Source organism: Lissotriton helveticus, chromosome 12 (assembly GCF_964261635.1).
Source record: "Lissotriton helveticus chromosome 12, aLisHel1.1, whole genome shotgun sequence".
In the NCBI taxonomy this organism is placed as follows: domain Eukaryota; kingdom Metazoa; phylum Chordata; class Amphibia; order Caudata; family Salamandridae; genus Lissotriton; species Lissotriton helveticus.
Window position 1 is genome coordinate 54,223,090 of NC_136073.1, and position 23,494 is coordinate 54,246,583.

Here is a 23,494-nt window from a genome sequence, read left to right on the forward strand (position 1 = left end):
CATCATTCAGTCCCTGCTTATGGGTGTTCAGTCTATAGACCTATCAACGTTCCCAGATTGTAAGGCTTTTAATGATGCCCTGGGTCTTCTTGATTTTTCCCAGTATTGTCCATCTCATTTTGTTTTCTTTGGAAAAATAAGATGAAAGAGCAAAGTCTTATCTGCGGCTTTCTGCCATTCCTGGTGAATGATGCCACAAAGAAAAGGGTAGGGACCCATTCTATTGATTCCATCCAGTGCATTCCTTCCTGTTATCTGTGAAAAGAAAGAAAGGATCAACAGTTTAGCTGCTGAAAGATAGGTGACATAACATCTTGAAAACTCAGTTAAAATCTCATGCTATCTTAATACAGTTTTACAGTACTTGACTTCACATTGCTAACATCACTATTCATCATGAAGATGTATTGCAATTTCTTCGTCAATGTTGTGTCCCTTGGGGTAATGTGTTCCTAGCTAAATGATATATCTAGATTCCTGTTTACTTAACTGGAGTTCATGATTCCCACCTCTGTGATTGATTTCTATTTGTTCAATGATAAAAAATTGTAGTTTGGTGCTGTCAGAATGTGTCTCAAAGTGCCTAGCTATTGGGTAGTGTGGATCTCTCTTGGATATGGCACTCATGTATTCTAAGACACGCTTCTTGGCCATTTGTGTCATACTGCCCACATAGCGAAGGCTACACTGGCATTCCAAGGCATAAATCACAAAAGAGGAGCTGCAGGTAAGGAACTGTTATATGGATATGGTTCTATTGCTGTTGGCATTGAGAGACTCTTTCCGCATGTGGCTACTGCAGCCTGCCTTGCAGTGCCCGCATGGGAAAAATCCCTGTAGATGAATACCCTTGTCTTTCGTGGTAATATCACTATGCACAAGCATCTCCCTCATGCTACGTCCCTTTCTGTAGGTAATCTGTGGTCTGGATGTAATGCTTGTACCTATAATGGGATCTTTTTTTTTTGTTTGCATGTCCCAGTTCTTGGCTAGGATGTGTTGTACTTCTTTGGACCCACCATTGTAGGTCAGAATGACTCTGGTAATGTTCTCCCTTTCATCTGCACAGTCATCGATGTTGAGAATGGTCTCTCAATGTTTCTGACTTTCTCTGTTGCCTTGTGTAATACCCATCTCGGATAACCTCTCTCTTAACAAATCTGCTAAGCATAGTATCTTTTTCCATAGAGAAAGCTTCTTCTGCGCTACAGTTCCGCTTTGCTCTAACTAGTTCTCCATAGGGGGTACTCCACTTGAGCCAGTCAGGAGGACTGCTTAAAGCATGTACTTGACTATTGCCTGCAGTGGCTTTCCTAAACAACCTAGTATGTAAGGTGTCATTGACCATTTCAACCTTGCTATCTAGGAATTCAACAGTGTTGTGACTGATGTTACTAGTCTGTACTAGATTGCGTTTGTTGTTGTTCAGTTTGTGTATGAACTTATGCTTCGGTATCCGTACCTCTCCAAATCATGAAGAGCTCATTGATCTACCTTAGCCAGATTAGGACTTTGTCAAAATCATTCCTGAGATTCCTGAGATTGCTGTCTTGCCTGAGCTCTTCCTCCCATGCCCCTAGGCACAAGTTTGCAAAGCTAAACGCAAAACCAGTTCCCATGGCTGTACCCAGGGTTTGTCTATATGCTGCTATTCAAAAAGATGATATACAGAAGGGGGTTCACCCACTGTAAGTCGCTGGGACCTGGGTAGTTAGAATACTGAGAGAGGGGGTCCCAGCAAGAGGAGCTCTAAATTATAAATACAATGTTGAACAAATAATAATACAAATAGTTCGCATACATTATTTAATCACAATGTAGGTACGTATAAAATAGCAGCAGTTTACATTAATACAGAACATTTATTAAGTGCCCCAGGAGAGGAAAGGAAGTGATATTGTGATGGGAAGTGTGGGTAGAATCAGTGACATAAAACACTGCTAAACAGCCTTACTATGTTGTGTAATTTTAGTCAAAAGAACAGACAAAACTAATGATCAATCAAATAGATCAAATTGTTACACATATCATGCTCCACTTGGTACAATAAATGCCAAATATTTAGGAGGGTGGAGCTGAAGGAGAAACAAAAGCTGTCGACGTTTCGACCCCTGTTTAGAATTGGCAGGTATTAGTAAATCCCTTGCGGCGGGGTCTTCATCAGGACGGGGGATGGTGAAGAACCGGGTTATTTAAGACCCAGCGGCATCAGGGGACACGCCCAAAGTCTCTGAGTTCACCTGTCTTCTAAACACAGAGACACGGAATCTTCTTGGTGACGTCAAAGATCGAATTTATTGGCTGCAACCAGAAACAGAGGTCCACGAAGTACAATGGCTGTATATTCGTAGGAGACTGCTCAATTTTTACCAAGCAAACCATCCTTTTTATGCCAAAAATCACATTCCAGACAAATACCTTACATTTACAAACTGTCCAATCACATGTATCCAAATCAGAGGTATCGCATGACGGTAAAACCCACTTTTCAGTTGCCCAACCCACGATCGATCTTTGGTCGAACCCAACATTCTTCATCAGACAGGTCAATCGAACCCATCATAAAACCGGGCACCTCCCCATCGTAAACAGGCCATAAAGAAAGGAGCAGAGACAGGTGTGAGTAAGATAAGACATAGTTGTGTGCAATAAAGGGTTTATGATCTCCTGTGCCTTGATCCTCAATCTCGATCAGCTACTGGGAAAGGAACTGGCCTAACCAGTTTGGCTTCAGGCAAGAGGGTCGCTCGCTCAGGTCATTCAGAAGTCAGCTAAAGTGTACGTGTGCTAAAGACTCATTTGGCCGAAGTCGTCAGCCTATGTGAGGGCAACCACAAAATGGCTGCCGTACACAAAATGGAACCCGAGGGTTCAGAACGAATCCCTAAATACGTAGTGAATCCATCGGTGTAACGTGACAAACACTCATGCTTACCATACTAACTGGTTACGGTTCGCTAATACCAAATTCGTAACAAAGGCACGACCTTTATGAAACGGGTTCAGGATTCACGGAACCTCAGACCCTCCTTTTGCCCTTATATATACAATTAACCTAAACTCACGTTAATCTGAGTCCAGGTCTATATTCATCCGATCATCAAGATGTTGCTGAAGTATAATCCTATTGCTTTGTACCTCTTGGGACAGGGCTTCTTGCACACGTAGTAGCACAGAGGACACATATAGCAGGAGCGCACTGTACACAAAGACAGAACAGAAACCGAATCGCTAAAGCCATCCCAATGACCATCAGAATCTTCCATCCCCAGGTGGATAACAGTTCCCGGGACCATCCCATCAACGACCAATCTCCTTTATCCACGTGTATAGAGTCGGAGATCTTATGTAACTTGGAAATAGCCTGGTATACTGTTGGAGCATTGTCTGGAATGAAAACACAGCAGCTCGATTGGATCACTTTACATACCCCTCCTCTATCTGCAAGTATGACGTCTAACGCAACTCTGTTCTGGAGTGTCATAAGACGATCCGACTGGAGCTCAGCAGTCAAGTTACTAAGGGCACCGGCAGTTTCAACTACGGTGGACTCAACCACTCTCGTCAATTGCCGTATGTTCCTGCTGTTAACCATTGGTCCCCAAAACGGCAGAAAACCCTTCAAGAAATCTCCTAATTCTTGTCCTGCAGTATCTTCCTTACTGAAGACACCTCTAACAATTCTCGTCTTGTGGTAATCTGCCGCAGCTGTATAGGTAGGAGGCAACAGGAACGAGACAGAGCATGTGCCCGAGAAGTCAGGGGGCAACCATGTGTACGCCCTATCGTAACAGACAAAATAGGTACCCTTAGCTGCTAGAAACGATGAAGTCTGGGACGCAAAGACATACGTCTCCGTGCAGATACTCTTCCGTGCAGATACTCTTCCCTAACTGAGCTCTCGGATTATTGCCATTACCTTGCAGACAAAGATGACCCTGATGGGGTACGATCCAAATCGGAGAGTATCTTTTCGCTCGCTGGTTCTCACTCAGACTAACTCCATATCCAGTTGCGTTCCATCCAATATATGCTAGTGTCTCATCTCTCGGGATCGTCTCCTAGGAGCTAACTCCTCTAATCATGTCGACTATTCCCTTAACTAGAGCACTATTCTTTGGATTGTCCTTCACAGAACGTAGGGGGTGGACTTCACGAGCATAGATGAACATCGTTCTGTATGCCCAGACAGAACCATTTTAGCTGAATGGTAGGACCAGGTAAGGAATACCTTTTATCAGTTGTATGAGGCATAAGACCACACACCCAACAGTTAGTCGTGTTTACTACTAGTTGGTGTTGGTGCAGAAGCTGAACAAAGGAGTTATTAACGAATTCCAATCTTCTAACGGATTCATGTTCAGGCAGAGGATGAAAAGAATGCGAAGAAACAGTAGAAGAAGGTATGGGTTGTGTAGTGGGTGCAAACGTTACTTGAAAAGAGAATATAATATATCCCATTAAAAACATCATTAAGCTAAGTAACATAAAAAGACATAATATTAAAAAACATTTTCTGCTCATAATTCCATCCTCTAACCGTGCCGTTCGCGGCGGTTGGGTGTTCCGTGCTAAGGAATGCGCCTGTCAGTCCAGGGAACGCCCTAGGACCAACCAGAACCGTCGACCTAGTGTCTTCGGCTTGCACTCCAAAGTCTTTACACCGCGACCCTACAGCTGAACCCGGATGGCGGTTCGAAAAACAAAAATCGGTCAAAACAGTTTCTCAGATGGGAGAGCTGAATTTCAAAAATAGCAAAAGGAAAATTTTAGTTTATTTGTCCCATGACTCTTGGTCGCAAATTATAACGGCCTTTATCAGGCAATGTCTGGTCGCGGAATAAAAGTTCAGGCTCAGTAGTGTCCAATCGAACTGACGGTGGCACAGCTTCTTGCAGACGATCGTCGCTTTCTCGCTCAGAACTTGTCCCAATTAAACGTGCATCGCTAAAAGGCAGAAAACGTGGCACAGTGTCAGTTTCCAAATCAGGAATGCCCTCCTGGACCCACCGGTTGTACGGCAGAGGCAAAGGAACCCTCTTACAATGTACGCCGTGGATCCAGTTCTTTTTTCCTTGCACTCGCACTGCAGATCGCGTTGATAACTGCAAAGTAGGGACCAATCCAGCGAGGCTGATCGTTCTTTGTCCGCTGAAAGTTCTTGATCAGCACCCAGGAGCCAGGATCGATGACATGTCCTGGATCGTCAGAAGCCTGAGGCAGTGTATCATGAACCTGTTGGTGTAAGACACGCAATTTAGCTGTCAATTCATACAGATAGTCAAGCAATACAGGGTGTTCAATCTCTCTGAATTTCGTCCGCCTCGGCACTCCCCATATGTTTGCCGGGCGACCCAAAATTATTTCATAGGGACTAAGTCCCACTCGAGAATGTACAGTCCTCCTAGTTGACAAAAGTGCTAATGGCAACGCGTCAGGCCATTTAAGACCAGAGCTTGCCTGTATCTTGGCAAGTTTTAACTTAGAGTGCTATTATAGCACTCTACTAGTCCAGCTGATTGTGGTGATTTGCAGCATTGAACTTCTGTCGTAGTCCTAACCCATCACACACACTCTTCATCACTTGACCCACAAATTCACTCCTATTATCACTCCAGACCATTCTCGGCAAACCATACCTAGGGAAAAACTCCTTAATAAGGGCTTTAGCTGTGGAGAAGGCAGTATTATCTTTTAGGGGATATGCTTCTACCCATCTCGAAAAGGCACAAACAATCACGAGTACGTATTTCAGGTTGTTGCATCTCTCCATGTGAATAAAATCTAATTGCAAAACCTCAAACGGATACGTCGGAGGCGCAAAATGACCAGCTGGAGTTGGGGTTCCCTTAGCAGGATTGTACATCAGGCAAACCATACAATTCTTGACCACATTCTCTGCACACTTAGGAATTCCAGCATTCTGCCATACTGGAGCCAACAACTTACAAATCCCTTTCACACTGATATGAGCCATTCCATGCGCCATCGTAACCACTGCAAGCACGTACGCATCGGGTAACAACCATCGCTGATGCTCTGACAACTCAACCCAACAACCATTCGCATCCAATTTACCCGTACTCTCTCTCCATACGCTCAACTCTCTCTCTGTAGCTTCAGCTTGGATAGACTTCACACTTTCTATCGTATCCTCACACATTCCAACATCACCAATCCATCTTGCAGGGCCTGCAACATACATTCGACTCATCACATCCCTCGCCACATCTTTCGCAACTTCATCGGCAAACGCATTACCAAAACCAACGTCATCGGTAACCACTTGTGTGCACTGCATTTCACAATCGCAACTTGCAACGGCAAGGTAAGTGACTCAAGAAGCTCATTCACCTACTGACCATTCTGAATCTTCGTTCCATGAGACAAGAGGAACCCACGTTCCTTCCACAAACGTCCAAAACTATGAGCCACACCAAACGCGTACTGGCTGTCTGTGTGTATGGTCACTCTCTTTCCTTTCGATAACACACACGCTCTCGTAAGTGCAATCAACTCGTCTGCTTGAGCTGAATTATGTGGTATACGTGCAGATTCAACAATCCTATGCAAAGTCGTAACAGCATATGCCGCAGTCGTATCACCATTCGGAAGCTTGAAGCATGAACCATCCACCCATAAGGTACCATCACACTTCACAAGAGGAGTGTCCCTAAGATCTACTCTCCCTTTCATTTCCTCTTCTGTCCTAAAAAAACAATCATGCTGTTCAGAAACATCTGTCTCTACTGAAATTGGCAACAACGTTTCTGAATTCAACGTATTGCATCTCTTTATGTGCACATGACTCGCTAGAAGTGTCAACTCCTAACCTGACAATCGAGCACTAGTTAAGTGCTGTGTCTTAGTCCTGTTTAACAAGGTATCCACTGCATGTGGAACCATTACAATCAACGTATTATTCATGACCAAACCAGCAGACTGTCGAATGGAAACAGCTGCTGCCGCTGTGGCTCTTAAACAACTCGGAAACGCTCTAGCTACCGGATCCAAGGTCGACGAGAAATACGCATATGGACATTGCTTGTCCCCAAAAGATTGCATCAACACCGACAACGCACATCCCTCTCTCTCGTGGATATAAAGCGTAAAAGGCTTACTGTAGTCTGGGGTACCCAACACAGGAGCCGAACATAATGCATCACGTAATTCTGAAAAACTTTTCTGACAGTCGTCAGACCACGGGAGGGGATTCGGTGTATCTTTACAGGTCAATGCCACCAGAGGTTTGGCCAGCAAAGAAAAATTCGGTATCCATTGTCTGCAATATGACGTGATACCCAAGAAGGCACGCACTTCTCTATGTGTAATTGGCACATTCATGTTCGCAATCGCTTGAATTCGTTCTGGGGTCAATCTTCTTCCCTCCTTCGATAAGAGATGACCTAAGTAGATCACTTCTTGTCGACAATACTGTAACTTCGAAAGAGACACCTTGTGATGGAAGTCAGACAAATGACGCAACAACGACAAGGTAGCTTCCTTACAAATCTCCTCCGTATCGGCAGCGACTAACAAATCGTCAACGTACTGAAGAAGAGCAGCACCATCAGGTAAAACAATCGTATTAAGCTGTGCTTTCAAAGCCTGACTATAGATAGAAGGACTTTCGCAATAGCCTTGAGGAGCTCTCTTAAACCGGAAGCTTCGGCCTCCTAAAGAGAAGCCAAAAATATCCCTACTCTCCTCGGCAATCGGGATGCTGAAGAAAGCATTCTTCAAATCAATTACGGAAAACCACATGGCTGAAGCTGGAATCATAGTCAATAAGGCAGTAATATCTGGAACAGGAAATTGTGGCACGACTATCTTATTCACCTCGCGAAGATCTATCACAAACCTGTAAACAGGTGGCTGAGAAGAGTCAGTGCGTTTGTGCGTTTCAAGACAGGCAAGACCGGACTATTGCACACATTACCTCTTGTTTCCTCAATCACATCTTTCTCAATTAAATCATGGATAATCGCTAGCAACGCTCTTTCACCATCACTAGAGATCCTATATTGAGGAATGCGTGGCATTTCAACGTTCGCTTTCAGCGTCGCAACATATGGCGGTATCTCCAAAAGACCCACATCATTAGGACCAGTAGCCCAAATGGTATCAGGAAGAGAAGACAATTCTGTCGGAAGTTGATCCCTCGACAAATACATCGGGGAGACCACTTTCTTACCCAATGTAAGTTGTACTCCCGAAGGAGAACAATACAATGTCGCATACAATCTTTTCAACAGATCCAATCCCAACAAGTTCTCACCACAGCCTGTCCTCAGAATAAGGGGTGCTTCGAATTCACGAGGTCCAACAGAAAGAGACAAAGAATTAGAAATTGGGTTTCTAACTGGGTGGCCAGAAAAACCTACTGAAACATTTGTTAAGCCAGACAAAGGTGCGCCAGGGAGTCTAGAGTGCATAATAGAACTCTTCGTGGCACCAGTATCCAACAGAAAAGGCTCTGACACACCTGATGTAATCACTTCAACATAAGGTCCACTCTGATCTACTGGAACTGAAACAACTCCCTCTCTTTGTCCATGGCTGTCCTAGCAATCATTACCATCCACATTCTCACCTTCGACATAGTAGTCATCAGCATAGTACTGAGTCGTTCTACCAGACGTGTTATTCTGCTGATCAAAACAATTCATTGAATTCTGCTGAGGGAAGGAACGCGCGTTCTGGGGGAAACCTCCACGTCCCCTACCTCTAGAAGCTTGTGGAACACCCCGACCTCTTGCGCCAGAAACACCATTCATACGCTGTAACAAAACAGGGCAACTATGTTTAAAATGACCCTCTTCTTTGCAATATGCACATTGATTAGGGCCTACAGGGAAACGCGGTTGAGAAGGCTCAAACCTTTGCAAGTTTCGCTGAAACTGCTGGGGTTGCTGATAATCATGTTGGTTATTACGAGGCGGGTATGCTTGCTGTAAAAGAACCTTCGTCTTCAAATCTTTAGTCTTCTTGTCTGCTCTATCCTTCTCATCCTTATCCCTATTTTCGTAATATTGTGCAGTAGCCACTATCTGTGCTGACGAGGAAACAGCCCAAGAACTCTCTGAATCCTTTAACTTAGTAGATAATTCGGGAAGTAAATTATGCACAAACTTATCAACAAACAACCGTTGACCATCCTCGGTACTCATGTCTTGACCACTATGGTCAATAAACGTTTCTTCAAACCTAGTGAAGAAATCAGATACGGTTTCATCCTTCTTCTGCTTACACGCAGACAATTTGTCCCAATTTACTCTCATAGCAGGCATTAAAGTTTTCATGTAAGAATGGTTTTACCAGGAAGTTCTGCAACTACAGGCTCAGGTTTAGCACCACCAACTTGTCGCGCATCCGCAGCACCAATATTAGCCCATGTATCACCTAACTCCGGCGCATGATCAGTATGACGAATCAAACCCCACAAAGGCTATGGGACCACATTACCAAACAACATGTCTATATCCGCTAGATTCATAACGCACGAGTCTGCAGTCTGTGATAATTCCTTATAATAGCCGGCAGGATTTTTACGGGGGTCAGGCAAAGTCTGCTTAAGAGCCAAAACTTCAGCTAGTTTCCACGGAACATGCACCCAAACACGTTGAAAATGAGCCGGTACGGCATCAATTTTATTAGCGGCATCAGCCTGAATAGCATCCTTCCATACAGGAGGAACTTCTCTCATGGGATACTGTCTCACTTTCCTCCTAACTGAAGGGTCAGGCTCAAACAACGACCGAGAAGGAGACTCATTCCTGAACGAAAGCAGCGTCGCTACTGCTCTTTCAACGTCGGGACCCACAATCGTGCCTTTCGCAAACTCGGATTGCACATTGGACAACTCAGGTGGAGTTAGTTCCAGATCCCCATCTTCCCATTCCTCACTACAGGAACGTGCACATCTTATCAAAGACATATCTCTGCTTCGGCGCTTCCCATTGACGGAAAACATCCATAACAGACTCTACATCATATCTTAACCACTTGGCTGCTAAGGGGTGTGCATGTAGGTCCATTGACTTTCCATTGAAATCAATGGGCCCTACATGACGAGTTACCCTTGTCATTAGCACTGAAGGGGTTAAAGGACGAGTGACCTATTTACGCGCTAAATGATCCAATACTTCCCTCTCTCGGGAATCAGGCAGTTCACTACGCAACTGCTTACGCTCTGAAACGGGGGTCGTACTAAATGACCCAAAGAAAGGGGACAAAAGACTAGTAACAGTATCAGTCATCCAGTGTCGAACAGAAGGAGAAGTTGACAGGACAGGAGATAAAGCGGACTGAGAAAAGGTCAACGTAGGAGCAGTAGCAGAGGAGGCAGCGAGAACAGGCGGAAAAGTCGCAGGAATTAAAGGCGGAGCAGGTAGCAAAGTCGGCAGTATATATAACAAAAGGGAGAGTTGGGGAAATTGCACAGGCTATGTGAGGTGGGAACTCCTGGTCCCCGGGGTTAAATGTAGCAACAATGGAGGAGTACCCCCTATAGGGAAAGAAATAGAGAAAAAATATCTACATCTGGAGCGTGAAGCTCAAGGTCAGCACAGTGTGCCCCAACCCGTTACCGGACAATGCATGTCCTTAAAGAAGACCTTTCACTCACCAACCTAGTTGGTGACATGCTTCATCATCGGGGTCCCACCCCATAGGCCGAGTGCCCATAGGGTGTGCTGCGACACCTGGTTACAGTGGAGCGGGTTTCTTTTTCTTTTATATGTGCATAAAATGCAGTGATAAGTGAGTTAAAAAAGGGCCAAAGACTACTCGCTTCAAGACTTTATTCTTGAGTGTTTTAACCCTTATAAAACCAGTGTGGCACCTGTGCCTAACTAGGAAGGCTTTGGTGTCTCAAGAAGTGTAATACATTTAAAAATAGCGTAGTGTGCTATGTGAATAAGGTAAAATTAGGTCTACATGTTTCAACCATTCAAAAAAATATTTGGTTTTCGTCAAGACCGTGAAGATTGGACGGGCTGGTCCACACACGCCAAGGTGTGTCCAGCCCTCGTTCAATATATAGACCACAAATTCGTGATCTAGTGTAAAAGGTGTCTTTTCCTGGTTCAGGAGAAAACACTTGATGCGGTGACTACCGCTTCATGGGCATTGGAGTATCCAAGGTGGCAAGTATCCGTCACTTGCGGCTTCTGCTCATCTTGCAGTAAACCTACTTGGTTACCGCTCACAATACCCCGAGGCGTGTTCTGTTGGACAAAGTTGGCAGCCCTTGAGAAGGCTGCACCAGAGGAGTAGGAGCCAACTGAAGAGGAGCTGGCGGCTGTGCAAAAGCAAGAGGCAAAGCAACCGGGGGTTGCGCAACTAAAGGTTGCGGAGGTGCTGTAGCATTCTGAGCATAAGGGGGTGGCGAATTCAACAAATGTGACATGAAAGGATCTTTCACAAGATCCTTCATCGCATCTTGCTGAAGAGGCGGCAAAACTGGATAGCATTTATCAATCGCCATTTTACGTTGCCTGTGTAACTGCTCACTCGCTTGTTCTTCTTCATTATCTTTAAACTGTATAGCAGCTTGCATTATCTATATACCCTTTTCTCTTTTATTCTTCTTCGCTAATTTAATTTCTTTCTGTTTGGCTTCCTTTCGCCATAGGCGGAAAGAGTCAAACATCGCCGGCCGGGCTTTCTTCTAAAAAAGTCTAACTTCTAGATTATCTAAAACTTCCGTGTCAAAACTACCATATTGGGGCCATTTGAGGACGCCGTCCTTCCTTGTGTACCGAATCCACACTTCATTATACGTAATGGGGCCCACGCCATGTTTCACATAGAGCTCATAGGTTGGAGTTCCAATCGGAGGAACCGGACACGAGTCCTCCAATCGGGAATCCCTATTACGACCACAATCAAATATTCTTCCAAGTCTGCTAAGACCAGGCATCTTCGCTCTCTAGTCTAGCTTCAAACTTCAAGGGAGTATCTAATACGATAGTCTCGTGAATACACGAGTCCCTCGGCTTTGAAGCTTGCAAGTTCAAAATCAAAGATCCCAAGGGATACCCAAAAACAAAACTAAGGACTGGGAGACGCTCCACTCATACTTAACTGAAGTATCGATGACGTCGCCAGAAGATTCGTCTCGCTCTACAAATCATCAAAGGCTCCAAGACAGGGCGACAGTCAGGGCAGCAGTCCTTTGTAGCCGTCGGAAAGCGGGAAACCTCGCAGCAAAGACTTTCGGACCACGACGACATACAGGGGTCACTGAAGTGGCAGGCCTTCCTCCAGAATTTCCACACGAAGCTCCTCGCGATCTTCAGGCTTGGACCGGTACCGCTGAAGTCGCCCCACGTAGGGCGCTAAATGAAGAACCGGGTTATTTAAGACCCAGCGGCGTCGGGGGACACGCCCAAAGTCTCCAAGTTCACCTGTCTTCTAAACACAGAGACACGGAATCTTCTTGGTGACGTCAAAGATCGAATTTATTGGCTGCAACCAGAAACAGAGGTCCATGAAGCACAATGAATGTATATTCGTAGGAGACTGCTCAATTTTTACCAAGCAAGCCATCCTTTTTATGCCAAAAATCACATTCCAGACAAATACCTTACATTTACAAACTGTCCAATCACATGTATCCAAATCAGAGGTATCGCATGACGGTAAAACCCACTTTTCAGTTGCCCAGCCCACGATCGATCATTGGTCAAACCCAACATTCTTCATCAGACAGGTCGATCAAACCCATCATAAAACCGGGCACCTCCCCATCGTAAACAGGCCATAAAGAAAGGAGCAGAGACAGGTGTTAGTAAGATAAGACATAGTTGTGTGCAATAAAGGGTTTATGATCTCCTGTGCCTTGATCCTCAATCTCGATCAGCTACTGGGAAAGGAACTGGCCTAACAAGTTTGACTTCAGGCAAGAGGGTCGCTCGCTCAGGTCATTCAGAAGTCCGCTAAAGTGTACGTGTGCTAAAGACTCATTTGGCCGAAGTCGTCAGCCTATATGAGGGCAACCACAAAATGGCTGCCGTACACAAAATGGAACCCGAGGGTTCAGAACGAATCCCTAAATACGTAGTGAATCCATCGGTGTAACGTGACGAAAACACTCATGCTTGCCATACTAACTGGTTACGGTTCGCTAATACCAAATTCGTAACAAAGGCACGACCTTTATGAAACGGGTTCAGGATTCACGGAACCTCAATGGGGGCGGGCACCTGATCAATAAATAACGCGTGCACGTTTTAATGTATTGTAACAAACAAATTGTAATCCAATATGAATCGAAAACAAACAAAAGGACCACGACATACCCAATCAGTCGTGCTTTCACGGTACAGATAGATGGAACGTACTGTCGGTGAGAGGGAACACAGGATCCTAAAATTAGAAAGGAATACAATTGACGGTCCTGCATGCAGGAAACAGTCATATGGCTTGGTAATAATGAAAGGAAAAAACACTTACTCGAAAGAATTTTTGGGATGTCTAGGGCGTTATTCGTCCGCAGGTCGGACATCTTTGGGTCAAAGCCACAGTGGAATTAATCGTTTGTTCAAGGCACCGTCTGTAAAAGACAGATAATGGTTAGATACTGCTATGGGTAATTCAGATAGATCGAGAGTGTCAAAACGCCGGTAGAATGACGCTTACCAGAGTGAGTTAATCCTCCATGAATCGAAGCGCGGTCGGCAATGGAGACCGGCTTCTTCCTGGTTCCTCTATAGCCATGGAAACCGGAGCACGTGACAATAGTCGACGTGAAAAACGGAGACACAGAGATAGGACTATTGATCTCTAGGGCAAGGCAAGAATTACGAGTGTACTCCGTCACTATGGTATCCAGTTGGTATGGCAACGGACGAATCGAATCTAGATAAACTCTGGGCTTTGATGAGGATTGCCGGATTACGGATATTCCGATCTCAAAGAGCATATAATACAAATAAACACAGACCTGTAAGAACACATAGGAACAATGTTGATCATAGCATGTGTACATACAGACATTTTGCCAAACGGAGGTAACAGTATGCATTGTAGTACAATCCCAAGCGTAAATAGCAATTGGAAAATTAAATGCATCAAGATACACACGCGTTTGTGAGTCTTACTGGTTAGGGGGCCAGGGGAGCGCTGTTGTATTCAAATAAGCCCTAGCACATAGAAGGAGGTTAGGCAGCATGTGATTATATGTCCCTCATTTCAGTGTGGCTAATTGTGAGAATGAACTATCATGTTCATTCAGACCATTGTGGATAGAGTCAAAATAAAACATCCATTTAAGTTCACGTACATTAAGGATGTTGGCAATGTTACCACCCCATGGCCCCAGGATAGTCTTTTCTATGATGACCTACTTAAAGCGGTCAGGCAGATGTTGGGCAGATAAAAAATGCTCAACCAATGGTGCACCTTGTACTTCACAGCGTATGCGACTGGAATGTTGCAAAATTCTGGCTTTCGCTTTCTGCTGGGTTTGACCAATATATATCTGGTTACAGGGGCACACTATAGCGTAGATGATATTTGTTGTGTTAGTTAGTGGGTGATTTCAACGACACTCTGTGTTGCTTGTACAAAAACTCATTGGTCTGTATTATTATTATTATTATTATTATTATTTTTATAAAATTTGTATCGCGCGCAGTTACCCAGGGGCATCCCGGCGCAGTGAACACAGGAAAGGAAGGCTATCACTCAGTCCTACACCGGAAACAAGTGTGTTTTCAATAGTTTCCTAAAGTGCAGGATATTGGGGTTCAGCGCGGATCTTGAGGGGCAAGGAGTTCCAGTGTGCCGCCACGAGAAACGTCGGCCCCCAGAGCGAGCTCTTTTTACTCTTGTAGTCTGCATCAGATGTCTTTGATCTGAGCGCAATGGACGTGTGGGCTTGTAGGGGCGTGCCATAGCGGACAGAATAGAAGGACCCCTACCATGCAAAATGGTATGGGCCGTACATAGCGCCTTAAATTTCACCCGCTCCTTAACAGGGAGCCCGTGAAGCGCTTTCAGGGCGGGGGCAGCTGACTGTCTTCGCGGCACATCCATCAGAACCCTCGCGGCTGCGTTCTGCACCTGCTGGAGGGTTTTAAAAGTCGCTTCGGGTGCGCCCAAAAATAGCGCATTCCCGAAGTCGAGCCGTGACAGAATTAGACCACGGATCAAAAGCTTCCTAGATAAATTAGGGAGCAAAGGTAACACCTTGCTGGCAGATCGCAGCAAGCCAAAGCAAACCCCTGCGGTTTTCCTAGCATGGGTCCTGAAGGACAAATCTTCCTCTAACCAAACCCCCAGGCTCTTAATTTCCTTCTTGGGGGATGGCGGGTCACCCAGGGACCGAGGCCAACAACTAATGATGAGAGAGGGACTGGCCTTGCCCAGCACCATCAGCTCAGTCTTGTCACCCTTGAGCTTCAAAGCGGACTGGGACATCCAGCGATGAACATTAGTAAGACAGTCATGAAGGACTTCGGGTTGTTCCTCCAGCTGGGTGAGGCCTACAACCAGCTGAGTATCATCAGCATAGCTGATGATCTTCACTCCTGAAGGGGAGACCACTCTTTCAAGTGGAGCCATATAGGTGTTAAATAAGGTAGGGCTCAAGGATGAGCCCTGCGGGACTCCACATTGAAGAGAGAACAAGGTGGACTGTTCTCCCCCTTCCCATACTTGGTAAGACCGGTCTGAGAGGAAAGATTTCAGCCATTTCAGGGCCATCCCTTTAACACCCACCTCTGCCAGCCGTTGGAGGAGCACCTGATGATTAACGGTGTCAAAGGCCGCACTCAAGTCCAGGAGGATCACTGCCACTGATCCCCCTGAATCCAGAATGCTCCTTGCTTCCTCCACCACTGCCAGCAAGGCTGTGTCTGTCCCCTGACCAGGGCGAAAACCCGTCTGGGAGTCCCCTAGCAGATGGTGGTCTTCAAGATGGCGAGAGAGCTGGTAGTTGACCAGCTTCTCTGTGACTTTTGAAAAGCCGGGCAAGAGTGAAATGGGCCTGAAGTTGGCCAGATTTGATGGGTCTAATCCAGGTTTCTTCAATAGTGCTTTGACAACAGCGGATTTCCACCTTTGAGGCACTGTGCCCTGGGCAAGCGAAAGGTTAATGAGATCCGCAAGCGGAGTGGAAAGAACATTTGCCACCTGTTTAAGGAATTTCATGGGCGCCGGGTCACTTGGAGACCCACTCTTCATCCTTTTCAGGACTTTTTCGACCTCCTCCTCCTGAGAAGGGGCCGAACGAGGGCAGCTCAACGGGGCTTATTGTTGGGCTGCCGTCCATTTCCAAACTCTGCGACGTCGCAGGCAGTGAGGACAAAATCTTCTCGATTTTCAAGTGAAAGAAGTCGGCAAGCTCCTCACATTTCTCCTGCGGGTTGTCATGGACAACTGGAGGGACAGGAGCCTTCAGCAGCTCTTTAAAGATCTTGAAGGATTCCCCTGGTGAATTGCTTGCCTTCTCAATCCTATCACTAAAAAAGTTCTTTTTAGCCTCTTTCAAAGCCACTTTGTACTTCCTCATCCCTGTCTTGTAGTCGTTCCGATTTTCATCGGTCCGCTCTCTTCTCCATGCACGTTCTAATCTTTTGCATGAAGTTCTAAGAACCCTGAGTTCGGGAGTGTACCATGGGGCGGAGCCAACTCTTCTTTCTCTGAGAGGCCTCCTCTTTTTCGGGATCAGCGAATCCAAAGTATTAGTGAGCCAATTGCCCACCTGCTGATCCGCCATAGTGGGGTCAGTAACAGGGGGAGGACAGGTTCTTGCCAACTCGGCTGCCCAGCTTTCCACTGGTAGCCTTGACCAGAGACGTTCCACTGTGTACCGTTGAGGTACCGGGTCTCTCCCCTTCACCAACTGCCACCTAAAAGAAACCAACCGGTGGTCAGTCTAGGGAAGAGCCAAGGGATGTAGGGCAAGCAGGTTTTCCGAGTTAGCAAAAACAACATCCAGCTGATGGCCCCTCTCATGGGTGGCGCCGACATTAACAAGGCGAAGATCAAGTGCGCCCAGCATGCCTTGTAAGTCTTTCGCCCATCCATCGTGAGGGTCATCAAAGTGCACGTTCAAGTCCCCAAGAACTACAAAATTAGAGGATGCAGCGGCTAGTGGTATCACCGCTTCGATACAGGAATCTACAAAGTTTCCCATAGTAGCAGGAGGCCGATAAAGAAGGAGGCCTGATATGGAAAGAATAGAGGATAGTCGCAGCACAAATTGACAGCTTTCAGAATTATTGATGCCGCAATTTACAGCCTTGCACATGTAATTGTCTCTGTACAAGTTGGCTACCCCTCCCCCCCCTCCCATCCGGCCTGTCCTGATGAAATATGAGGTATCCTGGCGGGAGGGCTTTTACAATATCCGGTCCAGAGCTAGGGGTTAGCCAAGTTTCTGTTAGAAACAGCACATCCAAATTATGATCTAAAATCAGAGAATGGATTTCCGTGGCATGGCAGGGTAAAGACCTGCAGTTGAGCAAAGCCATAGATAACTGTGTTTGGTCCCTGGCGCCACAGGCCGAACAACAGAGAGCACATTTCAAATAGGGGGTACCTTCTACCCAACAATAGCTACAACCAGAGCGTCTGGGGGCATGCAATGACATCAGAGTATCCTTAGAGTACCTGATAATGGGATCCATGTGACGTACAGGATTGAACAGAGTGACATGCCCTGTGCCCGTCTGGGCACAGACGGGCGCAGACGGGCTGGACTCAAGCGCGACTCCGGCGCAGGTCCGGCGCGTCCGCTGCCCGCGTCGGCTGCGCGGAAGCATGACTGACCGTTTAAGCAGAGCGACTAGAGCGCTCGTCCAATAGCGCCCAACCCAAGATGGCCGCCAACTACAGCAACCCGGGACCCGGTGATCTTAGCCCAGAGGACGGCCAAGCCCCACCTGGGAAGCGGGGAAAGACTGAGCAAAGTGCTAGCGTGCCAGTGAAATAAATGTCAGCCCCTAAGGTGTGCAAAATCTGGCTCGAGGGGGGGGGACGGACACAAGGGAAATTCTATAATAAATTCTATAATAACAATAAGTATTATTCAAAGCTTTAAAAGTTTTAAAAAGAGCGACCGCTCGGGAGCAGCCTTTAGCGTCTGTGCGAGGTAATCTGTATCGTTGTATCACATGCCTTGCATTGTCCACATCTATGATGGCCAACAACAGGTGGAAGATTCCACATGGTTAACAAAGTTTGTTCTTCCCTTGGTTGTAAAAATGACTTCACCACGTGGTCTCTAACACTTTTGGCTCTTCTGAAAGCATGTAGAGGTGGGCTCTCATGTCCTATCTCGTCCGCAATCAGTTTCCAGTGTTGGTTAATGGCACGTTTTATTTTATTACTCTTGGTAGAGAACGTGGTGACGCATACGATTCTATTTGGTTTTTAGTCTGTCCGTCCACAGGGAGTCAGTAGATGTTCTCGTGGATTAAACCATGCACGTTTTCTTGCTCGTTTGACAATGCGTCTTGGGTACCCTCGTTGTATAAGGCTGTTGCACAGATCCAGAGATTCATTCATATAGTCTTCTTTCTTGGAGCAGTTCCTCCTGATCCGTAGGAACTGCCCAAAAGGTAAGTTGTCCCGGAGGGCTCTTGGATCGTGGCTCATATACTGCAGAAGTGAGTTCCTCTCCGCTGGCTTCCGGTACAGAGTTGTTTTGATGTGACCAGATTCTTCAAAAATGGTGACGTCTAAGAAATACACTTTCTTATTATCTGAGTGCATGGTAAACTGCAAATGGGGTGATTGTAGATTGAGCCATGAATGGAAGGCCGCCAGGTCTTTTTGTTCGCCATTCCATATCAGCAGTATATCGTCTATATACCTCATCCAGAGACTGAGACAGTCTCTGAATGGGTTATAAAGCTGTTCAAAATCACATTGTCCTCAAATGTAGACTTATATATAATCGCTACATCCGGAGCAAATGTAGCCCCCATTGCTACACCTTTTGTTTGTAGAAAGAATTGGTTCTTGAAGATAAACAAGTTCTTAGTCATTGCTATCCTCAGAAGCGCAACAATGAATTCTGTGGGTACTGCTACAGGTGCTGGGCGTTTGTCCAGTGCTCTAGTCATAACTGCCAGGGCCTCCTCCTGGGGGTCTTGTAATACCTTTTTCTGTAAAGGTTTCACTGTCGCTACTTTCCACTGAGAAGGAATCTCCCCTGATTGGAAGGATGAGTTGATAATAGCGTTGATGTGGGGGCTGACTTCCTGTATTATGGATTTGAGAACTGCAGGGGGACAGGGGTCGAGAGGGGAACCTGATTTAAGTACAGAGATTCCCTGTAGTGAGTCTTCAAGGCTAATGTGGCTGAATTTTTCCCATCTGGGTTGATGAGGGTTGGGAACGGTTTCAATATCTGGTTCTACTATAGGAGAGTGGGGGAAGTCTTTGATAAGCATATCTACTTTTTGGATAAAGTACTTGGCTATTTCGTCACACAAAGATTGACAGGGATGCAAAGATTGAGACGGAGGGATTTCTTGAGTTGCCATTTTGGGTTTTGTGAAGGTATTGACGATTTTAAAAATTTCTTTTTGTTTATTGTTAGCTGCCTCAATTTGGGAGGTAAAATAGTTGGTTTTAGCAACTTTAATGGGGGCGTGATCAGATTTCCTAGCTGTTTTGTATATGACTTTAGAGTCAGTCATAGTTTCGTCTCCATTTACGTTCCAACAATTTAATTTCTGCCAGTTGTTCTTTTAAAGTATCTAGGAACCAGGGCGCTGAATTTTTCCTTTTAGCTAAGGGGTGTTTAGTTTTTTTCTGGGTATCTAATTTTACTTCCGATTTCTGTCATCCATCCTTCAAAGTTTTGATAGTCTATGAAGGTATTGCCTGATAGGGAGGGTTTGCTATCTTTGGCCCAGCTAATGAGATCAGGATGATTCATAATTTTGCCTCAGTTGGGAGAGGGGTTTCCTTTGTTTACTATTCTCTTAGACAAGGTTCGGCTTCCTGTAGGTTCTATATTAAATTCGATAAAGTAGTGGTCCGTCCAGATCTGAGGTAGGGGATTTTTTACCGTCATTTTGTCTAGATTAGAACTGATACAGTCAAGGAAGTGTCCTGCTTTATGGGTTGCTCCAGAAGTCCTAAGGGTTAATTCTAGGATCTGAATGGTTTCTTTAAAACTGGAGGCATAGTTATCCGTGGGATTGTCTAAGTGAAGATTTAGGTCACCAATAATTGTAAAATTGGCGTATCTAAGAGTCATGTCACTCAACACTTCCCCTATACTAGCAAGGAAACATGCAGGATTTCGGGGAGGACGGTAGAGCAATGCTCCCGAAAAGGTGAAAGCATCATGCACTTGAATGCAAAAATGCAGACTTTCGGCTTCTTCAATGTCAGGAAGCTCTCTAATAGTGCATTTAAGGGTGTCTCTATAGATGATAGCTAGGCCCCCACCACGCTGTTCTGTGCGGTCTTGTCTACAGATGGCGTAGCCTGGGGGTACAGCATGAACTAAGTCAGGGTTCGACCATTCGCGGAGCCAGGTTTCTGTAATAAATAGACAGTCCAAGCCATTCTCACTAATCAAGTCAAATATGTGAAGCGCATTTTTGCACATAGAGCGAGCGTTTATCAGCCCACCTTTCAGACAGTTGGGTGTCAGTAGATTAGCAACAGGGCAGTAGGGTTGTAATATGTTCCTACATGTGATGCAGCAGATGGGGCCAGTCCATTTGTCCACGTTAAGAGCATGGTGGCAGTGGGCGGTAGAGGAGTTCAAAGCTAAAATAGTTTCTGTAAAAAGATTTCAGCTGTATATATTGGGTGGCCCTAGGCCCGTTTTTGGCGCGGACGAGCGCAGATGGGCTTGACTCTGGCTCGACTCCGGCGCGCCTATGGCGCGCTCGCTGCTCGCGTTCGCTGCGCGAAGCGGTGGCCATCTCCTTTTGTAGTCCCTTCGAGAGCGCAAGGGCGCTGGGACTTGTAGTTTTCAGTCCTAAAACCTGGGGGGGGGGCTGATCGCGCGTCTCCGGCCACAGAGCCTAATCGTCTGTGAACAAGAGGAGAGAGGCGCACTGCATGCGGTATGTGATTTCAACTAAAGATAACAGTTAAAACACACAAATACGGCGCAAAACAAATCTATGAAAGACAGTGATTATTAAAAGATGTTAGCAGGCTATCACCCGGCTTCCGCCTCAGGTGCTAAAGAAAAAACTATAGGCGCAGTAGTCAGAGGCAATTGGAATTGATTTGTTGCCAGGCTTCTGCCGCCGTTGTAACGTGGGTCAGCTGTAAGGCGTTTGTAGCTGGCTCCATCATTCAGTTGTCGAAGGATTTCTTCTTCGTATTTGGTGACCTCCTGTAAGACTATTGCTCCGCCCTTGTCCGCTGGTTTGATAACGACATCTTTGTTGTTGGCAAGGGAATTAAGCGCTTTCCTCTCTGATTTGTTGATGTTAAATTTGATGAAGGTATTTTCTTCCAAGATTTTGTCAACCTCTTTCCACACCACTGATTCATATGTGAGGATCTTGTGGGACATGGCATTTGTCGGAGGGACAAAAGTTGATGGGATCCTAAGGGCCAGTCTGTGATTCATTTTGGTAGGATGGGGCATTACAAAAGAAGTACTTCAATCGGATCTTCCGAAACAATTTGTAAAGTTCGGTTCTCACTGAGAATTTGTCTGGTGAATTGGTGGGAACATAGGATAGCCCCTTACAGAGTACTTTGTGTTCATCTGTATTCAAATTGTAATTGGAGATATTTATTACAGGATCCACAGGAAGATTTACCATCGATAAGTCGTGCGTCGCGTTGTCCTCTCTCCATGCTGTTCCTGCTGGAAGTGCACTTGTTTCTGGGGTTGGCCTCTGCCGCCATCCCAAACGTTGGTATTCTGTTGCTGTCCACGTTGTTGGCCCCTCGGCCAATTGTTGCCTCTGCCTCTTGGGGGCCTCCATTGGCCTTGACCCTGGCCTAAAAAAGGAGGGTATTGGTTAGGGTTGTAGCCGTATCCTAGATCTGTGTAGCTGGTACTTGTTCCTGCTTGATCTGGTTCACCCTCGGAACTATAAGAAGAATCCGAGAATGTTGTATACACACTTCTTCCACGATATGATAAAGAAGCAATAGTTTTTAAGGCAGAACCTGATCATAGCAATGATCATATCGGTATGTTCAAGGTATTTTATTGCTCTTTGCTAAGTTTTTCTGACAAGCTAGGATCCCTACCTCGTGTTCGCTAATGGTGTATAGAGAACTGACATCCATGGTGAGAAGTATGTACTCATCTTTCCAGACCACCCCGTGTATTTTGGTGAGAAAGTCCTTCGTATCTCTCACATTCGAGGGAAGGAGGACCACCTGATCTTTTAAGAAATGGTCTACATATCAGGATATGTTCTCCAGGGCACTCCCTCTAGGTGAAATTATAGGTCCTCCCGGGGGATTGATTACATCCTTGTGTATCTTGGGGAGGAGGTGAAGCACGGGAAGTTTGAAAAAAATCTTTCTTTAAAAAATATTCTTCCCACTCTAGTAGTCCTCTATCTCTCCACTCTGAGCTTGTTCCATATGTTAGTAACACTTTTACTGTACTCATTTCTGTTAGTGAGGGAGTAGAAGAAGGGGATCTTTCAGCTGACAATTTGCTTCTGCTATGTACATCTCTCTAGTCATGATAATCCCATTACCTCCCTTGTCTGCAGGCCTGACTACAATGGTATTGTCCGTGGCAAAGTTGGTAATTAATTTTTTTTGTGCTATGGTCATATTGTACATCATTGGTGCAGATTTTCTAAACCATAGTTTGTTAATATTTCAACAGTTCAGAAACAATGTCTTGGAATGTATCAATATTTTAATGTGGTATTATGGGTAAAAACGTGGACTTTGATCTGAACTTAGTAGAAGCTGCTTTATCAAAACTGATGTCAAGGTCTGTCAGCATCTGATGTATGTCCTGATTATTGGGTACCTGTTCACTTCCCAATTAGTTTAATTTTATCAGGGTATCAATATCACTGATATTCAGATAATCATTCAGAGTGTAGTTGGTGCAGGGTTCTCTGTTAGCATAAGGTTTAAGCTTGTGCCATTTTTTTTATTTCAACTTACGGCAAACCTTACAAATATCAATCCGAGTGTTGACATAATTCTGAGGTTCGGTGGGGCAAAATGGAAGTCCAAAACAGAGTTCTGGCTTCTAGTTTGCTAAGGGTTTTAGGTGTAAGATTAATGATGGTACTATTTACCTCCGCATCATCCATTATAAGGCTGTCGTTGAGCGAGTTGCAATGCTTCCCATGCTCCCTCTGGAATACCCTCTTCCTCTGCATTTCTCGTTTTCTCCTTCTCCTCCCCTGCCTCGGCCTCTTCCTCTCCCCCACCCCTCCCCCCCTGTTGGTTCAAGTTCTTGTTCTGTTTTTACGGTGATGTGCGATTCGCTTGCCGGCCACTCCGTATAAGCTGGTACTAGTCTGGGCTTGTTTCTGGCTCATTACTGGATATAGAGCTAACCGAGCTT